At 36.3% G+C, this 17,556-nt stretch overlaps 1 pseudogene; it reads right to left on the bottom strand.

The window, feature by feature from the left end:
• Positions 1 to 2,098: 2,098 nt before the first annotated feature.
• LOC147396280 (putative germin-like protein 9-2) lies at positions 2,099 to 17,492 on the bottom strand (annotated as a pseudogene).
• Positions 17,493 to 17,556: the final 64 nt, after the last annotated feature.

The following is a 17,556-nucleotide window of genomic DNA, read 5'->3' as shown; positions in this document are numbered from 1 at the left end:
TTCAAGACTGATGTCGCCACCATTAAAGTGATCAAGGCTGGATTTGCAATCAAAGCCAGAATTAGAGCTCCTCACTATTTGATCTTACCATTGTTGCCTCAACTTTCTTGAAGTGAGTTATTATCGTTCACTCTTTCAAGATGTACTACTAATAAAGTTTATCTATTGACACAATCATGTGTGATGGTTCCAATCATTCTATCAGAATCATTGCACGTTTATTATACTAATTTTATATGTTTCTCCTACTTCTGAATAAACACAAACATAAATTATCGAAATTCAAGTTGATAATATTCCATAATTTTTGGATGGTTCAAATATTCCGGTGAAGATACAGAGAAATTCACATATAGATTCAAGGGATGTTATCATCTGATCATGCTCACTTTTGTTTGAGCACACACATAAAAAAAGCCACCTTTGAGGGCAACTCGCATTTTGTAGTTGCTGCACAGCTACTTATTTACGTGGGCGCCATAAATGTCTTAATCGTATTTGTTGTGATGTTCATGAATGGTTCAAAATATTACAATGATTTCCATCTTTGATCTGCATCCTTGGACCCCACACCACTATATGAGGAAAGGAAAGATACTCTGACCTGTCCAAAGTCTTATAGAACTCACTAATGGAAAACAAACCCTTACTATCAGTGTCCCACCACCTTTCATCCTCTAGATCTGTCCCCAAAGGAACACTGTCTAGGCACTTTAACAAACTTGCAATCTCCGACATCCCCCAATCGTTAAGAGATCTCCTAAAACCAAGTCTTAGCTAAAGTCTTCCTGATTCTGAACCCGAAAGCAAGAGATTGGAAGGTTCCTTTTTCTTGAGATGACAAACACTGAAGGAGACCATAACCATGGGCATGAGCAAGAATTTAAAAATAAAATAGAAGTTAACAGCTCCAATAACTCAATTATACAGAATGTCATAATATGTTCCAATGTTTTAAAAATCGGACTGGTCATTGACCCATATGATTAACCAGGTCAGTCCAACCGTTGGGTCAAACTAGTCATACCCAAAATTAAATATTTAGTAAGTGTTTTTTTGGTTTCTTCCCAAAATCTAGTAACTTCAACTTCAAAAACATGATACAATGCCACAACAATTAGATTACAAGATTTTGAGTCCTGGGAGTACTAAACACCGCCTTCTTCCATAAGGCCTATTCCAAGATATCAGATTTTCCTTTGTCTAACCGAGTGGCTGATCCCTTAGCTTCTTGGCTCCCATCTACTTAGAGAGCTATTTTACTCCCGCATGAGCCAATTGCATATTATTATCAATGAAGATGCCTTAGGCAAATTCTATGAACAATTGTAAGTTATTTATTCCTGTGGGTTAGGGGCCGCTTATCACCACCCTCACCTTTCAAAAAAAAAACTTATAGAAAAAAAAAAGAATTGAAATTTTTTCACAGTTGGATTTGGATTTGGGTTTGAATTCGAAATTTAAGAGTTTAGTGGTTGTTAATTTTCAAAGCATGGATTAAGAAAAAAAAAAAAAACATATGTTTTATTTATTTTAAATCTGGTCTAAGCATGAATTTTATGGGGTTGTAGTGTAATTTTACCAATGTAGCAATCCATTTGTGCCTATTAACTACAATTTTACAAAGTTTGATCATTTTCCATTTGTTTATAAGAGAAGAACTTAGGTCAATGGGTCATAGCATCGATTTCAAAAGACAAGGGAATCTCAAATATTCACCAAATTGTAAAGGGGTATATAATAATTACCCAAAAGTTGGACTGGCCCTTTCACAAACCCAGTTGAGTCACTGGTTAAACTAGTTGAACTAGACATGCCAATTGATTTTAAAAAATTGGGTATTTTTGGTTGACTCAACTCGTAGAAGCTAACGGGTCTGGTCTAATAGGTCGGTTCGATTTTTAAAACTGATATGTTGTTCACTCCTAGAGTTTCAAACTTCGTAAGAATCATTGACCGCTTACCTCATTATTAGTTAAATAATACTGAATCAAATAGCAATGCGAAGTTGTGAACACATAACAAAAAATAAACAAAAAACAAAATAATTGTAAAAATAGGCTGGCTCTTATATGGAAGCGAGAGAGGATCTGGAAATTTAGGCCTTGGGAGCAAGACCAGCCTTGATCTTCTGAATGGTGGGTACATCAGTTTTGAAAGCCTTCGCAAGGATGCCATCATCAATGCCAGTAGAAAACACAGTGCTAGGAACTAACACGGTTCCGGCATTTGCACTACCAAAAGCAGAAATGGCAGTAGCTGGTACCGTTGCATTGGCATTGTATTGATAGTGCACAAGTCCCTTTGGAAACACAAATGTGTCTCCTAGTTGGAGTGTTTGAGTGTAAAGCATGTTAGTGGTGTCGATGACTCCAACTTCAAGGATGCCTGCCATGACGAATAGTACTGTAAAATTCATAGTTTTTTATTCTTATTATGTTGAGGATAAGATTTGAACTCAAGATCTCTTGAGTGTTACTTGTAAAAGAGTAGTATTTTCCTTTTTTGGTGAAACATAAAAGAACTTTTTCCTTTTTTGTTTTAGTTGAAGTCAAAGATTCTCTTTACTTTATTGATTTTGAAAGTTGTAAAGACAACTCTTCTTTCTTTAGTCCCACATCGGGTAAATACAAGGAAAGTTCTCAACTTTTATATAATCCCTCTTTCTTTATTGCTCGAAAAACTGGGCCTCGTGCGCACATGGGGGCCCAAGGCACGGTGGGACTACAGCCCATGGTGTTTGGGGCCAACCTGTCAGAAAATCTTAGTGCGCATACGATGCCCGTAGGGGGGTGCAAATCTCGAAATTTAAGCCTCACGTGATAGGCCCGATTATGCTAAACTTTTATTTAATCTCAACCGTTGGTTTGTGTTTTTATCACAATCATTGATCTGCGAGTTAATGTTTTTACCGTTTGGTATTCTTAAGGCCCAAATGACGTGTCTTCATTACATTGTGAACCGTTGGGCCTGTTGTGGACCGATGGATTACTGCTTATAAAATTAGATTGTTCCCCTTTGTTCTAAAAAAAGAAAAAAACATCAAACTTTCTGATCTCTCTTTTTCTCTCCGATACAAAAGTTTGCTGCTTGTGCAAAGTTCGATATAATCGAACTCATCGTAGATCTGCTATTTTCGAGTGCACGGTTAATAGACAGTGATTGTTGAATCTTGGAAATCAGACACCTGAAACTGACTACATTGAGGATTCAATCCTAAGGGGGCGAAATTGATTTTAAGGATAGCGACTTCTCCATGCCTTAGTCACCAATAAGTTCTTCCAATTTCTTTGAGTTGTTTACATTATTCTGTTGCTTTTAATTCATTGTTTCAACAAATCAGAATAAGAATTTTCAACAATCTTAAAACCAAATTTTACCTATATCCTATTTTTGTTTCTGAACTTTGAAACATGGATTTCAAACCCGAACATGTGAAACTTGACTTGTTGAAACCAAAACCCTTTCATAAAATTTTTTACAGAAGATGGAGCCAAAAAATGCTCTTTTTCCTTGAAGCCCTTAATGTACTGCTCATACTCAAAATAGAAAAACCTACAGAAACAAACCCTAATCTGTAGAATTGGATCAAAACAGATGGAATTTTGTAGGAATTATATTGTAACTACGTGGTTTTCGTCATTACGACGGCCACAACTACTAAATATTGGAGTCGCCACCATTCAAGTTGGAAGTGGGTGTGAATGGTCACCCGAGATACATTTTTCAAAAAATGGTATTTTTGACATTTTAGTGACTCACAATGGATAAGGGGTGGTCAAACCGTGAGGTTCGGGTAAGCGACTCGGTTGGAGAAAAGGGAAGGTGTTAAGCACCCCTTTCTCCCCACCACGTGGCGGTAACCTCAAATAACTCGGCCGTTTTGATTTAAAAATTAAAAAAAACAAAGTGCCATGTGTGTGTGTGTTTTGTACCCTAGATAGGGATTCATTTTCGGCTTGATCATAGGGTCATTTCATTAATGGAAATGACCCTTTTGGACCATTAGCCTTGGGGTCCATTCATATTCAACTTGTTTAAAATAAAATGAAAAGAAAAGGGATGGTAGGAGAGGGGAGAGAAGAAGATTAGAGAGAAAGAGGGGAGGGGGGGTCTTGAACCCACCTTGAATCTTCAATGTTCTTCTTTCTTCTTCTTCTAGATCTTCTTAAGTCCTTAGTGAAGTGTGGGAGTCATATCATTTTAGAAGGTGATATAGGAGAGTAGTAGTGGTGAGTAGAGAAGATAATTTTTCTTAATGAGACTTGGTAACCCTTTTTGGGATGAGAGGGGAGGTATTTATAGATGTTTGGAGGGGGTTTGGGGGTATAATGGGGTGAAGAGTTGAGAGGATAGAGAATGGCATGATTTTTAGAGATGAGGGTATGAAATTTATAGTAAATTTAGGGGTAATTTCGTAAAGAATGAAATTGATGCTACCCAAATCCATTTGGGTAGAGTGTTGGGTGGGATGAGATGAGTGATGATTGATGGGAGGAGTGGGAGTGTAAAAGAGTTGTTTAGGAGAGGAGTGTTAGGTTGATGAAAAGGGTAAGGTGGAAGGATAGGTAATGTAAGAGATTGGTTGGTTGGTTTTTGGGAGAATAAAGGAGATGATGCCATGTGGCAATCATGATGAGAGGGTGAGGAGTGAGATTGGTTGATTGGTTGATGGGGGTTGTTTGATTAGAGAAAGAGAAATGGGTTAGTTGATTGATGATGAATGAAGTATGGGTTGAGTTGATTTTATTGGAGTGTTTTAAGGAAGATGATGGGTAAATGTATGGGTGGTTGTAGACACCCCAATTTGCACGAACCCATTAGAAAAATCCGAATTTTTTCGAATTGATTCCAATTTAGAACTCAAGATTTTCGACGAACCCGCATTGCCACGTGTCATCATTTTTCATGCATACATGTATACATGCATCATACCACATAATTTTGCATACTCAACCTTGTCCCTAACCCGGTCTAAATCCGCTTCACCTTTATATTCCAATCCGGATCCGTAACCGTTCTCCATTTACCGCCCCATCACCTATACCACAACTAAGGTCCATTTCCTAATCCAACCTAAGCCCAAGACAAAGCCTACCTTCTAACCCAAATTCAAGTCCATTCTTTTAGCCCATCCTTAAAGCCCATAGTCCATAACCCAAGTCCATTACCTAAGTCCAATACCAAGTCCATTCTTTCACACCCCCTCAAGAGATGACACATGTTGATATCTCATAAGCCCCCAATACCCAATGCATTATCTAATTGGAGAGTCAACTCTTCCTTGTGAAAATTCAAGAATGCCCTTCCCAAAAAGGTTGGTCAAATAAAAAAGGTTCTTGAGTCTTTGGTAATAATTTATAAAGTTGAGAAAACTTCCAATCATCCCCTCAAAAGGTGGGAATCTTCAAGTACATACATGGAGTTCTCCCATTAGTCCATTTCAAAATTATACTTCCACCCTTGCTTTATTTGTTATTTACAAATGAACCAAGATCTACTTTTTACCTACCATTCCACCTTTACACATGTCATTCTCCTACTCACCCTTCCAAAAGTATTTGTGTTCTCCCATTGGTCCATTTCAAATATATACATACACCCTTACTTTATTTGTTATTTACAAATGAACCAAGATCTACTTTTTACCTATCACTCCACCTTTACACATGTCACTCCCTTATTCACCCTCCTAAAAGTACTTTTGCTCTCTCACCTCTATTTATCAAAAAACCAAAGATCAAAGAATCTTTTAGGATTTCTTCACAAATGTCATCTTTACCCTCATACAAATGAAAAATCCAAAAATAAATAACATAAATCTCATGTCCATTTTTTTTATTTTTAGGGTTGGACCACTTTATCCCCAAAAGTTCTCCAAAAACTCTATAAATACCTTCATTTTCTAAGAACAATTCATGCTCTAAAGCCCCCATCTCTCAACCTAAAATTCTACCAAAATCTCTACTTATTCTCTCATCTTCTAAACTTCAACTCAACCATCAACCATCTCATTCAACTATCAAGCCTACTTTTCAAGGTTCAAGTTCACCAAGGGACAATGTGAGGTCAATAAGTAGTTTATTTAGTTTGAAGCTTGCATCTTCTTCTTCTAACCCTCTACTTTAATTTCTTTTTTAGAAATCCTTTAGGATGTAATGTATACCTTCTCCCATCCCCGGTAGATTGGACTAAGGTTCGATCGAAAAGATGGGGGTTGAAGCCCCTTTTCACCTCAATCATGTATCATATTGTACACAATGCACACACTCACCTATGCATGGCAATGATGAAGAAATGTGTCACCCTCTTGATGGGGTGAAATACTAAGTTTCTAACCATGCATACATGCATCAAGGTTGTGGCCTCAAGGGAACTCCATCATGGAGTCTCTCTAAAAGCTCAAACCTACATTCATATTTATAAATTTAATGTGACTACATGGGTCATTCTTTTCCATAGAATGCCCCTAATGTCATGTTGAAAATCAAAACCCTTTATTAAGGGGACATTTCACTCAATGCACACACCACCCTTATCATGCATTTTCATACATTTTAGTATTTATTTTCTTAAGATTTTTATAAAATAAAATGACCAAGCAAGGTAACAACCTTTGGTGGAGAGGATGGGGTGCTTAACACCTTCCCCATCCTCTAACCGGACCTCCTTACCTAGATCTTAGGTAGACCTTGCCCTTTCTAACATATGAGAGTCACTACAATGCTATGGAAAAATGGTTTTCAAAAAAATCAATTCGGATGCCCATTCACACCCATTTCCAAAAAAGAATGGTGACGACTCCAAACAATGTGGCATTGAGGTTCATGACGAACATTTCATGTCTACAGTGGTGATGATGTTAGATAATGGTGATGGATTAGGGTATGGGTGGAGATGTGGGTGGTTGATGATGTTAGAGGATGGGGATAGGTTAGGTTAGGGTAGGGTATGGAGAGAGGTGAGATGGGTTAGATGAGTTGTTTAGAGGATGGTGATGGGAGTGGGTGATTGGATGAGGGAGGTGAATGGTGGTGATGACAAGTGTCATCTTTTGATGTTGAAGGGTTGATTGGTTGATGTGGGTAATGGATAATGGGTTAAGGTTATGGGTTAGATAATGAGTTGGGTATGGGTAATAGTTAGTGGGCTTTTAAGTGTTGGGCTTGGGTTTAGGAAGGTTGTGGGTTATATTAACTTGGATAGGGCTTGTTTTGGATTGGGATTTTTGAGGGTAGGTTGGTTTTAGGTTTAGGTGGTGTGGAGTTGATTTTGGGTCAAGGATAGGGTTGGGAAATGGGTTTAGGAAAGAGTTGAGGCCTTGTGGGCCTTAGGTGGGTTTAAGATTTTTGAGGATTTCAAGGCGGAGTGGTGGATGATAGATGAAGGGTAGGTCTCCCAAGTCTCGCCTTTTTAATTTTTTAATTTTTTTCTTGAAGTTATTGATTTGAAAAAAATGCCACGTGTGTGGCAATTTGGGCTTTTTGGGCCCGTTGGAAAATTTTTTCGATTTTTTTTGGATGTGAACATGGAGCGGTGATGTTGGACACATGTGGGATGGGTCGCACCCCTTCTTATGGGCCCCTTAGACCATTGGGAGGTCTTAGGGCATTGATTTACTCAAAATTGCCATTTTTAACGTTTTGGGCCCTTGAGGCCCGTTGGCCTATTTTGTTGGAAAATTGGTATCTCAAATGAGCCAGGGTAGATGGGAGTGTGCCGAATCCTTTTAGTGGACCTACTGTAAAACCCCGAATTTTTAATTCTTATCTCGAGGAAAAAATAAATAGTGGAATTTTAAGAAAATCTTGAAAGTGGGACTTAGGGTAAAACTGTGGGACCTTATTTTGATCATTTTTAATAGAATCTGACCTCACCATTAGATTCAAAATGATCGAAAAACATAGTTTAGCCTGTAAGCACGCTCAAATGCGAGTCCAAATATAAAAGTTGTAAAATCCTCGATTACCGGGTCGGACCAGGCTAAAATAGTAACTTTTTGTTGGAGTAATAATTTTTAAAATTTGATCATACCATTGGGTTCATAACGAAAAATTATTCAACATAGACTATTTATTTGTCATTTTTGGACATCAGGAAGTCGAATTATCGCCAAAAACGAAAACGACATCAAGTTTAGGGGTCACGTCAGGCCAAAAATGTAAATTTTTGATGGAGATATAATTTGTAGAAATTGACTATACCATTAGATCCGGAACGAAAAATTAGGCGAAATAGAGTATTCGTTTGTCAGTTTTGGAGACCGAATGACCAAGTTATCATCGATCAAAACAATAGGCGAAATACCGAATTCGTCCCAAATATTATTTAAATAATATTTTTAATTTTTTTTTATATAACTCATCTTCCCCAACGCGTCATTACAGCCGAGCCAAATAAAAAAAAAAAAATTCGATTTCTTCCGATTTTCCACCTCAGATCTCTCGCAAACGGTCCACTTTCGACGATCGCCGCAGAAGAGAAAAAGATCCGCAGCTACGTTCTCTACAAAACCCACCCAACCTTTCTTCGTTTCACTTTCTATTTCACCCGATATCGTCAAAAATCAGCCGTATTTGGATACGGAAATTTCGAAACTTTGACCGCGGATTTCGTCCTTTTCGGGATCAAATCGCTTTCCGACGCAGAAGGGAGAAACGTCCGCAGCCTCATTCTCTACATAACCCACCCAAATTCCTTTCGTTTTCTCGTCTTTTTCACTCCGTATAGTCAAAAATCAGCCGTATTTTTATACGGAGATTTCGTAACTTCGACCTCGATTTTCATCGGTTTCGGGGTCAAACCGTCTTTCGCCGTAGAAGGGAGAAGAGACAAGCACATCGAGATCTTCGAAACCACCAGGTCGGTTTCGAAAATAGGCCACTTTGAAGTTCGATCCGTCTCGATTTCTGTGCCGATCGTCTCGATTTCCGCGCTGATCGCCTCGATTTTCGTGCACACGCTTCGATCCTTTCGCCTAGAAATTGTAAGGAACTCTCAATTTCTATTAGTAATCGTAGATTGTGAAAATTGCATTTAGGATTTTATCAAAAAAATTTGGATGTATTTCTAAAATATAGAATTATTTTGTTATTTGAAAAATTCACGCCAGAAATTGCATGATTGATATGTTTACTTGTATTTTTAACAAATTATACGTGGGTAGGGTATTTTAATGGGTTATTTCCATAAATTGGGTCTTGTGCACTGTTCGGACCCCGTTTTGATATAAAATTTATTTTCTTTTTCGATATTATTGATAAAAATAATTCTTTAATTGGAAAATGTGATTTAATATTCAATGAACTCATATTGAGTTGATGAATATCAGAAAATGGATGTTTTATTGAAGAGATTGAAAATTGTAAAAATCGAAAAAAAAGAGAAAATGGTATGAAACGGTAAAATGTCAGAGTCACACCCGAGGGGTGATGTCTGCATTTTACGTTGTTGTGTTGTGTGTAGGTTGGTGAACAGATATCTAGGGATAATATTATTGGTTGCATGTTTATTTCCTTTCTGTTAGCGCGAGGCGCTCCGTTATGTTATTTATTTTAGGCCGGGTGGCCACACTTGCATGGTAGGAAACTGGATATCTATTCTCAACCTTGTATTGTTAATTTCTCTTTTGTTTTCAAATGAAAATAATATATATATATGTAGCTATTTTGTGAGCTGTTAAAGAGTTTGTGAATGCCTGAAGGGATAGTGCGTCATATCATCCGGAGTAATGTACTATCCTGGGATGTACGGTAGGGACCACCAAACTCATACGTGGTATGGGACGCGTATGAGAGTGGAGTCACAACTGGAATCCGGGATATTCCTCTCTATCTTTACCAGTGAACTTGTAATGTAAAGGTGGTCGTATACGAATGGTTTGTATATTTGGGAACACATGCACGCCTGATAGGCATAGACGAAGATGATTGGTCAGTGATCACTAACAATCTATAGTAGTCGAACGTTCTGACACATCGAAAAGAGACCCATTGCTTACGGTCACGTCAAACGGCCAGCCTGAGCCGGATAAATGGTCAACCAAACGTGGTAAGGGCAGCGACCGGCCACAAAATCAGGAACTAAAAGCCAGAGAGAAATTGTAACATCATGTCCCGACTGGGAGCGATCCAGTCGTGAATCCCAACACTCTAATTCCAATACTCCACCATTGTGTATTATGTATCTGCTGCTTTACTTTGATATATAAAATGAAATACATGTTTATTGTTTCCATTTGATCAATTAGATTTGTATAAAAAGAGAATGTTATAGCGAGTACTGCTAATCGATGTAATGTGAGTTTTAAAATGTTTAGTTGCTCATCCCTGGCTATATGTACCAGTTAATCGTAGTTTTCTTCTGTAAAATTTTGTTTATTTTAAAATGATTCAGTATGTTTATTCGTTCATGTTAGGAGAGATTATTGGCAGAAATTGTTGCTTCCTTACTGGGTAACCCTTGTTACTCATCCTTTCTTTCTTCATTTTTTAGTTTCAGATCCGAAGTTTGGCGAGACAGATATAGAGCACGAGTGAGAATCATCTGGTGGGTCAGATAGACAGCCAGAGTTCGTCACTTGGCTAGTATTGGGGTTATTACCCCTAGTGGTGTCGATTTATCCGAGAGTATTATACATGTTGTTCTGAGTGTTAGGATTTCTGTTAGAGTGAGAAATTTTGTATAATCCTGTATCCTGGTTATTCTTGCGCACTCTGATCTATCGAACATTATTAGACGTATACTGGCTTCCGCTAGTATTATATTTTGTTTATTATATGCAGGATTGTATGTCGTTTATCAGGTGCAGGTTGAACGCCTTGGAATGCTAACATAAACAGAGGAGACCATGCCGAAATTTCGAGGTGCTACATAATACCTTGAGATCTGACATGGGGATTTGTGTTAGCGTCCGGCGGGGCGCCACACCTACTAACCCATTGAGAGGTGTTAGAGGCCTTGATTTTGGCGAAGATTGATGATTCGGGTCATCAAGGCCTGTTGGACAAATTTATTGGAGCATTACTATTTTTGGGCCCTTTCGAGTGAGGGCCCATTCAAATCAAGGTGTCTACATATATTTTATCTTATCTTGTAAACACTTTGTGTGTTATTTATTGTGTGTATGGGACTTCTATAGAATTGTGGGGGGCATTATAAAAGAAATATGTAATAGAAAATGCAGGTGTCAAAAAATATGTAGTTAAAACATTCCTATAATTTTTAATTGTTGATGGGAAGTCAATTGTTGACCAAGTGAATGAATTTCAAAATATTATTCATGAGTTGATGTATGAAGGCATTAAATTACCAAAACAGTTTGTAGTGTCATCTCTAATTGAGAAACTTCCCGAAAACTAGAATGAATACAAGACTAATTTGAGGCAGAAAAAGAAAGATAAATTTCTTGAAAATCTCATTGTCCACATTAACATAAAAGACACTAGTAGACAAAGAGAGAAAAATGGTAAGATTAAACAAGTTGTCACCAAAGCCAATCTCATAGAAGAAGATTCTCAATCAAAAGGTTCAAACTTAAGAAAGTGTTTAAAAAAGAGGAACCAAGGACAAAGAATATTGTTGGCTTCAAGAAGTTAAAAGGCAGTTGTTTCGTGTGTATTAAACTTGATCATCATGCAGCTGAGTGCAGATTCAAAAAAACCAAGAAAAAATCTAAAGGGAATCATGTAAATCTAACTGAAATTAATAATGACACTATTATTGCAGTTCTCTCTGAAGTCAATCTTGTGGAAAACCCTAAAGAGTAGGCAATTGACACTGGTGCTACAAGGTATGTATGTGAAAACAGGGAGATGTTTACTTCCTACAATTCTGTGGGAGACGAAGTAATTTATTTAGAAGACTCAAGAACATCTCAGGTTGTTGGAAAAGGCAAAGTGATCATTAAGCTGACTTCCGGGAAGATGCTAGTACTCACAGATGTTTTTCATGTTCTTACCATTAGAAGAAATCTTGTTTCTGGGTTTCTTTTAAATAAAGCTGGAATTAAACTTGTGTTTGAGTCGAAAAAACTAGTATTGACTAAAAATGGGGTCTTTCAAGGAAAAGGATATTGTAATGGGGGTTTGTTTGTACTTAATATTATGAATGAAATTGCATTTGCTTCTGCTTATCTTGTTGAGTCAATTTCTTTATGGCATGCTAGAATAGGTCACATGAGTTTAGGAAAATTAAAGAAATTGAAGAACTTAGGTATTTTACCTAGTTTTGAAATTAAGGAGTTAGATAAATGCGAGATTTGTGTAGAATTAAAATTTACACATAAGATACACTATAACATATCAAGAACATCTTCAGAACTTTTTAGTCTTATTCATACTGATCTTGGAGATTTTAGAAATCTTGAGTTTAGAGGAGGTAAAAGATATTACATTACTTTGATAGATGATTATTCTAGACTTACTAGAGTTTATCTTCTTAGAAATAAAAATAAAGCAGAGGATATGTTTCTAAAATATAAAAATGAAGTAGAAAATCAATTAGATAGGAAGATTAAGAGACTAAGATCTAATAGAAGAGAAGAATATGATTCTAATATCCTTAGTCATTTTTGTGAACAAAATGGCATTATACATGAAGTCACGCCTCCATACTCACCTGAGTCACATGGAATAGCGAAAAGGAAGAACAAGTCTTTAAAGGAAATGTTAAATGCTTTACTTATAAACTTTGGAATGCTTAGTAATATTTGGGGAGATGCTATATTGACTGCATATTTACTAATAAGATTTCCATAGGAAATTAGGAAAAACTCCTTATGAGCTTTGGAAGGGTTATGCACCTAATTTAAGTTACTTAAAAGTGTGGGGGAATTTATGTAAAATAGGACCCAGAAACCAAAAAGAGGAAGATAGGACCTAAAAACAGTTGATTGTGCATTTTTATGATATTTTGAAAGTAATACTTCATATAGATTCTTAACCTTAAGATCTAATGAAGATGGTATTGATAGTAATGTCATCATTGAAGCTAGGGATGCTAAATTTTTTGAGGATATTTTTCTTATGAAGATTAAAGTTTCTTTAAGTTCTAATGACAAAAAAAAAATGGTGAAAGAAGGAGAAACGCCAATTCTTGAATCTTTTCCTAAAAAGATAGATCCTAGTGATGTAGTAGATGAAATAAAGCGTAGAAGGAGTAAAAGAGTTAGAAAAGAAATCAATCTAGGAGATGATTTCTTTACTTATTTAGTAGATGATGATCCGTTATCTTATCAAGAAGTAGTGACACCTCATGATGTTGTTTTTTGGAAAGAAGTCATTAACAGTGAATTAGAGTCAATCATGTTAAATCATACTTGGGAATTAGTGGAGTTACCTAAAGGCACCAAACCTATTGAATGCAAATGGTTATTTAAAAAGAAATTAATATCAGATGGATCAATAGATAAGTTTAAAGTAAGGTTGGTATCTAAAGGCTTTAGACAAAAGGAAGGGATATATTACTTTGATACGTATTCTCCAGTTACTAGGATTGTTACTGTTAGAGTTTTAGTAGCCTTAGCTACCATTTACAAACTAATAGTTTTCCAAATGGATGTCAAAAAGACATTCTTAAACGGGGATTTAGAAGAAGAAATTTATATGTTACAACTCGAAGGATGTGTAGTTTTTAGTCAAGTGAATAAAGTGTGTAGGTTAGTAAAGTTCTTATATGGACTAAAACAAGTACCTAAACAATGGCATGAGAAGTTTGATTGTGTTAAAGACTAGTGGTTATATTTTTAATGATTGTGATAGGTGTGTGTATAGCAAATTTAGTGGCAAAACTGCTGTAATCATTTGCTTGTACGTAGATGATATGTTGATTTTGGGAACAAATCTAAAAATAATTAAGGAAACTAAATCTTTCTAAAAATACAAATTTGAGATGAAAGATTTATGAGAAGTTGATGTCATGTTAGGGATTTAAATAGTTAAAAAAAATGAAGGATTTGTATTGTCTCAAAGCCATTATGTAGAAAAAGTTTTAAAGAAGTTTGGACACTTTGAGAGTGTACCTGTTTTGATTCCCTTAGATCCAAACATGAAGTTAAAAAATAATAGAGGTGATAGTGTGTCACAAAAAGAATATGCTAGGATCATAAGAAGTTTGATGTATTTAATGATTGTACTCGTACAGATATAGCTTTTGTTGTGGGGGTGTTAAGTAGGTTCACTAGTAATCCTAGTAGAGACCATTGGACAACATTAGTAAAAGTTCTTAGATATTTAAGAGGAACCATGGATATGGGCTTACATTTTAGTGGGAGTTCAAATGTGTTAGAAGGGTACAGTGATGCGAACTGGATCTCAAAATCTGATGAATCCAAGTCCACTAGTAGTTATATTTTTATGCTAGGTGGAGGGGTTGTCTCTTGGAAATCATCCAAGTAGACATGTATAGCTAAATCTACAATGTAATCAGAGTTAGCGGGAACTGAGGCTAAATGGCTAAGAAATCTATTGATAAGTATTCCTTTATGGGAAAAACCAATGCCATCAGTATTTATACACTGTAATAGTCAGGCTGCTATAGCCAAGGCTAAAAACTATATATACAATGGTAAGAATAGACACATTCATCTTAGATATAATGTGGTCAGACAATGATTAACGAATGGAGTGATTGCTATTGACTTTGTAAGGTCAGAAAGCAATTTAACAGATCCGTTAACAAAACCATTAACTAGAGGGTTAGTGAGTAAATCATCGAAGGGAATGGGACTAATGCCTATGTAAATAATTAGTCTGAGATGGAAACCCAATCTACACGACTGGAGATCCCAAGAAGTAGATTCAATGGGTAATAACAAGTCATTGAACTAATTGATGAAGCACTAGTGAAAAAGAGTTGACAAATTCTTGGTTCCTTTCCTATGGTGTTAAGTAGTGGTTATCTATGACGAGTTAAGGATGAACAAAAATTCTTAATATATTCCATAGTCTTATTGGGTGGTGTGTAATAGTCATAGAACACACTTGATGGACTTACCTATGTGAATGTGGAAGTGGAGCTGCTTCTTATGAATACTATGGGCATTTATTCTAAAGCATTCATGAAAGGTCAAGATTCGACACATGGCCGAAAAGTGTCAAACCATAAGAACTCGATCGGTCTTAAAAAGAAAGATATGTATGATATGATAGTTAACTTAAATTAAAAGGGAAAGGTAACTTAGTTACACCAGGCCCTTGTGAGTTCTGTTTATCTATACTAAGTATCGATTAAGTCCAAAAGACATTGATATTAAGTATCTAGTATTTCACTTTGTACGAGCAGCATTCCTTTTCTTCTTACTATGAATTTGTAGGGGATTATTGTAAAATTCATAATTTTTTATTTCTTATTATGTTGAGGATAAGATTAGAACTCAAGACCTCTTGAGTATTACTTGTAAAATAGTAGTATTTTCCTTTTTTGGTGAAACATAAAAGAACTTTTTCCTTTTTCCTTTTTTGTTTTAGTTGAAGTCAAAGATTCTTTTTACTTTATTGGTTTTAAAAGTTGTAAAGACAACTATTTTTTCTTTAGTCCCACATCGGGTAAATATAAGGAAAGTTCTCTACTTTTATATGATCCCTCTCTCTTTATTGCTTGAGTGTGTGAGAGATAGAGATTGGGCCTCGCGCGCACATGGGGGCCCAAGGCACCGTGGGACTGTAGCCCATGGTGTTTGGGGCCAACTCGTCAGAAAACCTTAGTGCATATACGATGCGCTCAGGGGGGTGCAAATCTCAAAATTTAAGCCTCACGTGGGTGCGCGTGATAGGCATGTTTTTGCTAAACTTTTATTTAATCTCAACTGTTGGTTTGTGTTTTTATCTCAACCGTTGATCTGCAAGTTAATGTTTTTACTGTTTGGGCTTCTCAAGGCCCAAACGACGTGTCTTCTTTACATTGTGAGCCATTGGGCCTGTTGTGGACCGATGGATTACTGCTTATAAAATTAGATTGTTCCCTTTTGTTTTAAAAAAATAAAAAACATATCAAACTTTCTGAGTGCACAGTTCGCCGTAGATCTGCTATTTCCGAGTGCACACATCAAACTTGTTACTTGTGCAAAGTTCGATCTAATCGAGTTCGCCATAGATTTACTATTTTCGAGTGCACAATTAGCAAATAGTGACTGTTGAATCTTGGAAACCGGACGCCTGAAACCAACTACACTGAGGATTCAATCTTAAGAAGGCAAAATTGGTTTTAAGAACAGCGGCTTCTCCTTGCCTCAGTCACCGATAAGTGCTTCCAATTTCTTCGAGTTGTTTACATTAAACTATTACTTTTAATTCATTGTTTCAACAAACTAGAATCAGAATTTCCAACAAACAGGAGCTCAACAAAGTGAGGGTGGGTGTGAGGCAGGGTACTAAAGTGCTGCAAATGAGACGTTTTGGCCATTGAGAACTGGAAACTTGGCCATGCTGGCTTTTGTCACCTTAAAGGTTACTGGAACAGTATTAAATATTCCACGCATTTCTGGATGGGTTAAGAATGTCCCATTAACAACATTAGAGTTCCCTGGAACAATGAAGTCCGAGGTGATATCTGGATCGCTTGCATGGGACATCGGGGAGGTAGCCAAGGCAACAAGTAGAAGGCACAAGTCAGCTTGAGAAATTTCAAGGCTATGGTTCAAAGGATATGAGCAGATACGAATATCTGAAGAAAGTAGTGTTTGTTGAAGGTTGTTGGTTATAGTTATGGATAGCTTCGATTGATCTTCTATTTATAGTGTTGGGGGTGTTGAGCTTTGCTTTTTATGGATGTTATAATATTGTAACAGACAGATGTGACGGTAGGTCGAGGTTGAAGTTTACTAGGCTGTTTGTTTCTCCTTTTCCTTTGGTACCATGTGAAGTTCTGGACAAAAAAAGAGAATTTAGACAGCTAATGATATATTACAATAAGATCCCAAATTATTGGGATAAGATTTTTGACTAATGAGTCTTGATTGCATCAAGTTGAAGATCCTTTTCAGTCCTTGTTTGAGTTTTAGACTTCCTTATCATTAACCTAATTTACTAATAAAAAATCCCTCAAACAACCACATATATGTATCACTTGGTTTTTTTTTAGTTTCATTTCCCATATCAGGGAAAAGGGTATTTTGGTGATAGGTTCTATAGTTAGCAATTTATGTTTTTATTTTATTCTTATTTTTGAAATAACTGGGCATGGTTTCTTTTTTTTAAGAGCTGCTGTTGGCACCCCAACTTTTACTTATTACATGCCAATTTCTTAAATTATTTATCACATCCCAATTGAAGATTAAAACACACTCTTCAAACATTACTAAGGTTTGGCTCAAATTATAATCTCAACATTATAACACCTTCAAGCAATTTTAATAGTAATCTGGATTTATTCATCTACTGTTTGTTCTACTAAATTTGATAAGATATTATTACAAAGTGTGCACGCTTCTACACGAACAAGGTGATATCTTCAAGGAACTAAACATAAGACAAACAGAACATTGTAATTGCCATCTGTAATTGCAGTCTAACAACCTCATGAGTTTTCCCTTGCCTTCCTTTATATAAACAACAACCT

Source organism: Akebia trifoliata, chromosome 8 (assembly GCF_017979445.1).
Source record: "Akebia trifoliata isolate Shusen 1 chromosome 8, ASM1797944v1, whole genome shotgun sequence".
NCBI classification, from domain to species: domain Eukaryota; kingdom Viridiplantae; phylum Streptophyta; class Magnoliopsida; order Ranunculales; family Lardizabalaceae; genus Akebia; species Akebia trifoliata.
Note: the sequence above shows the minus strand (reverse complement) of the source record. Positions and strands in the feature narration are given on the sequence as shown.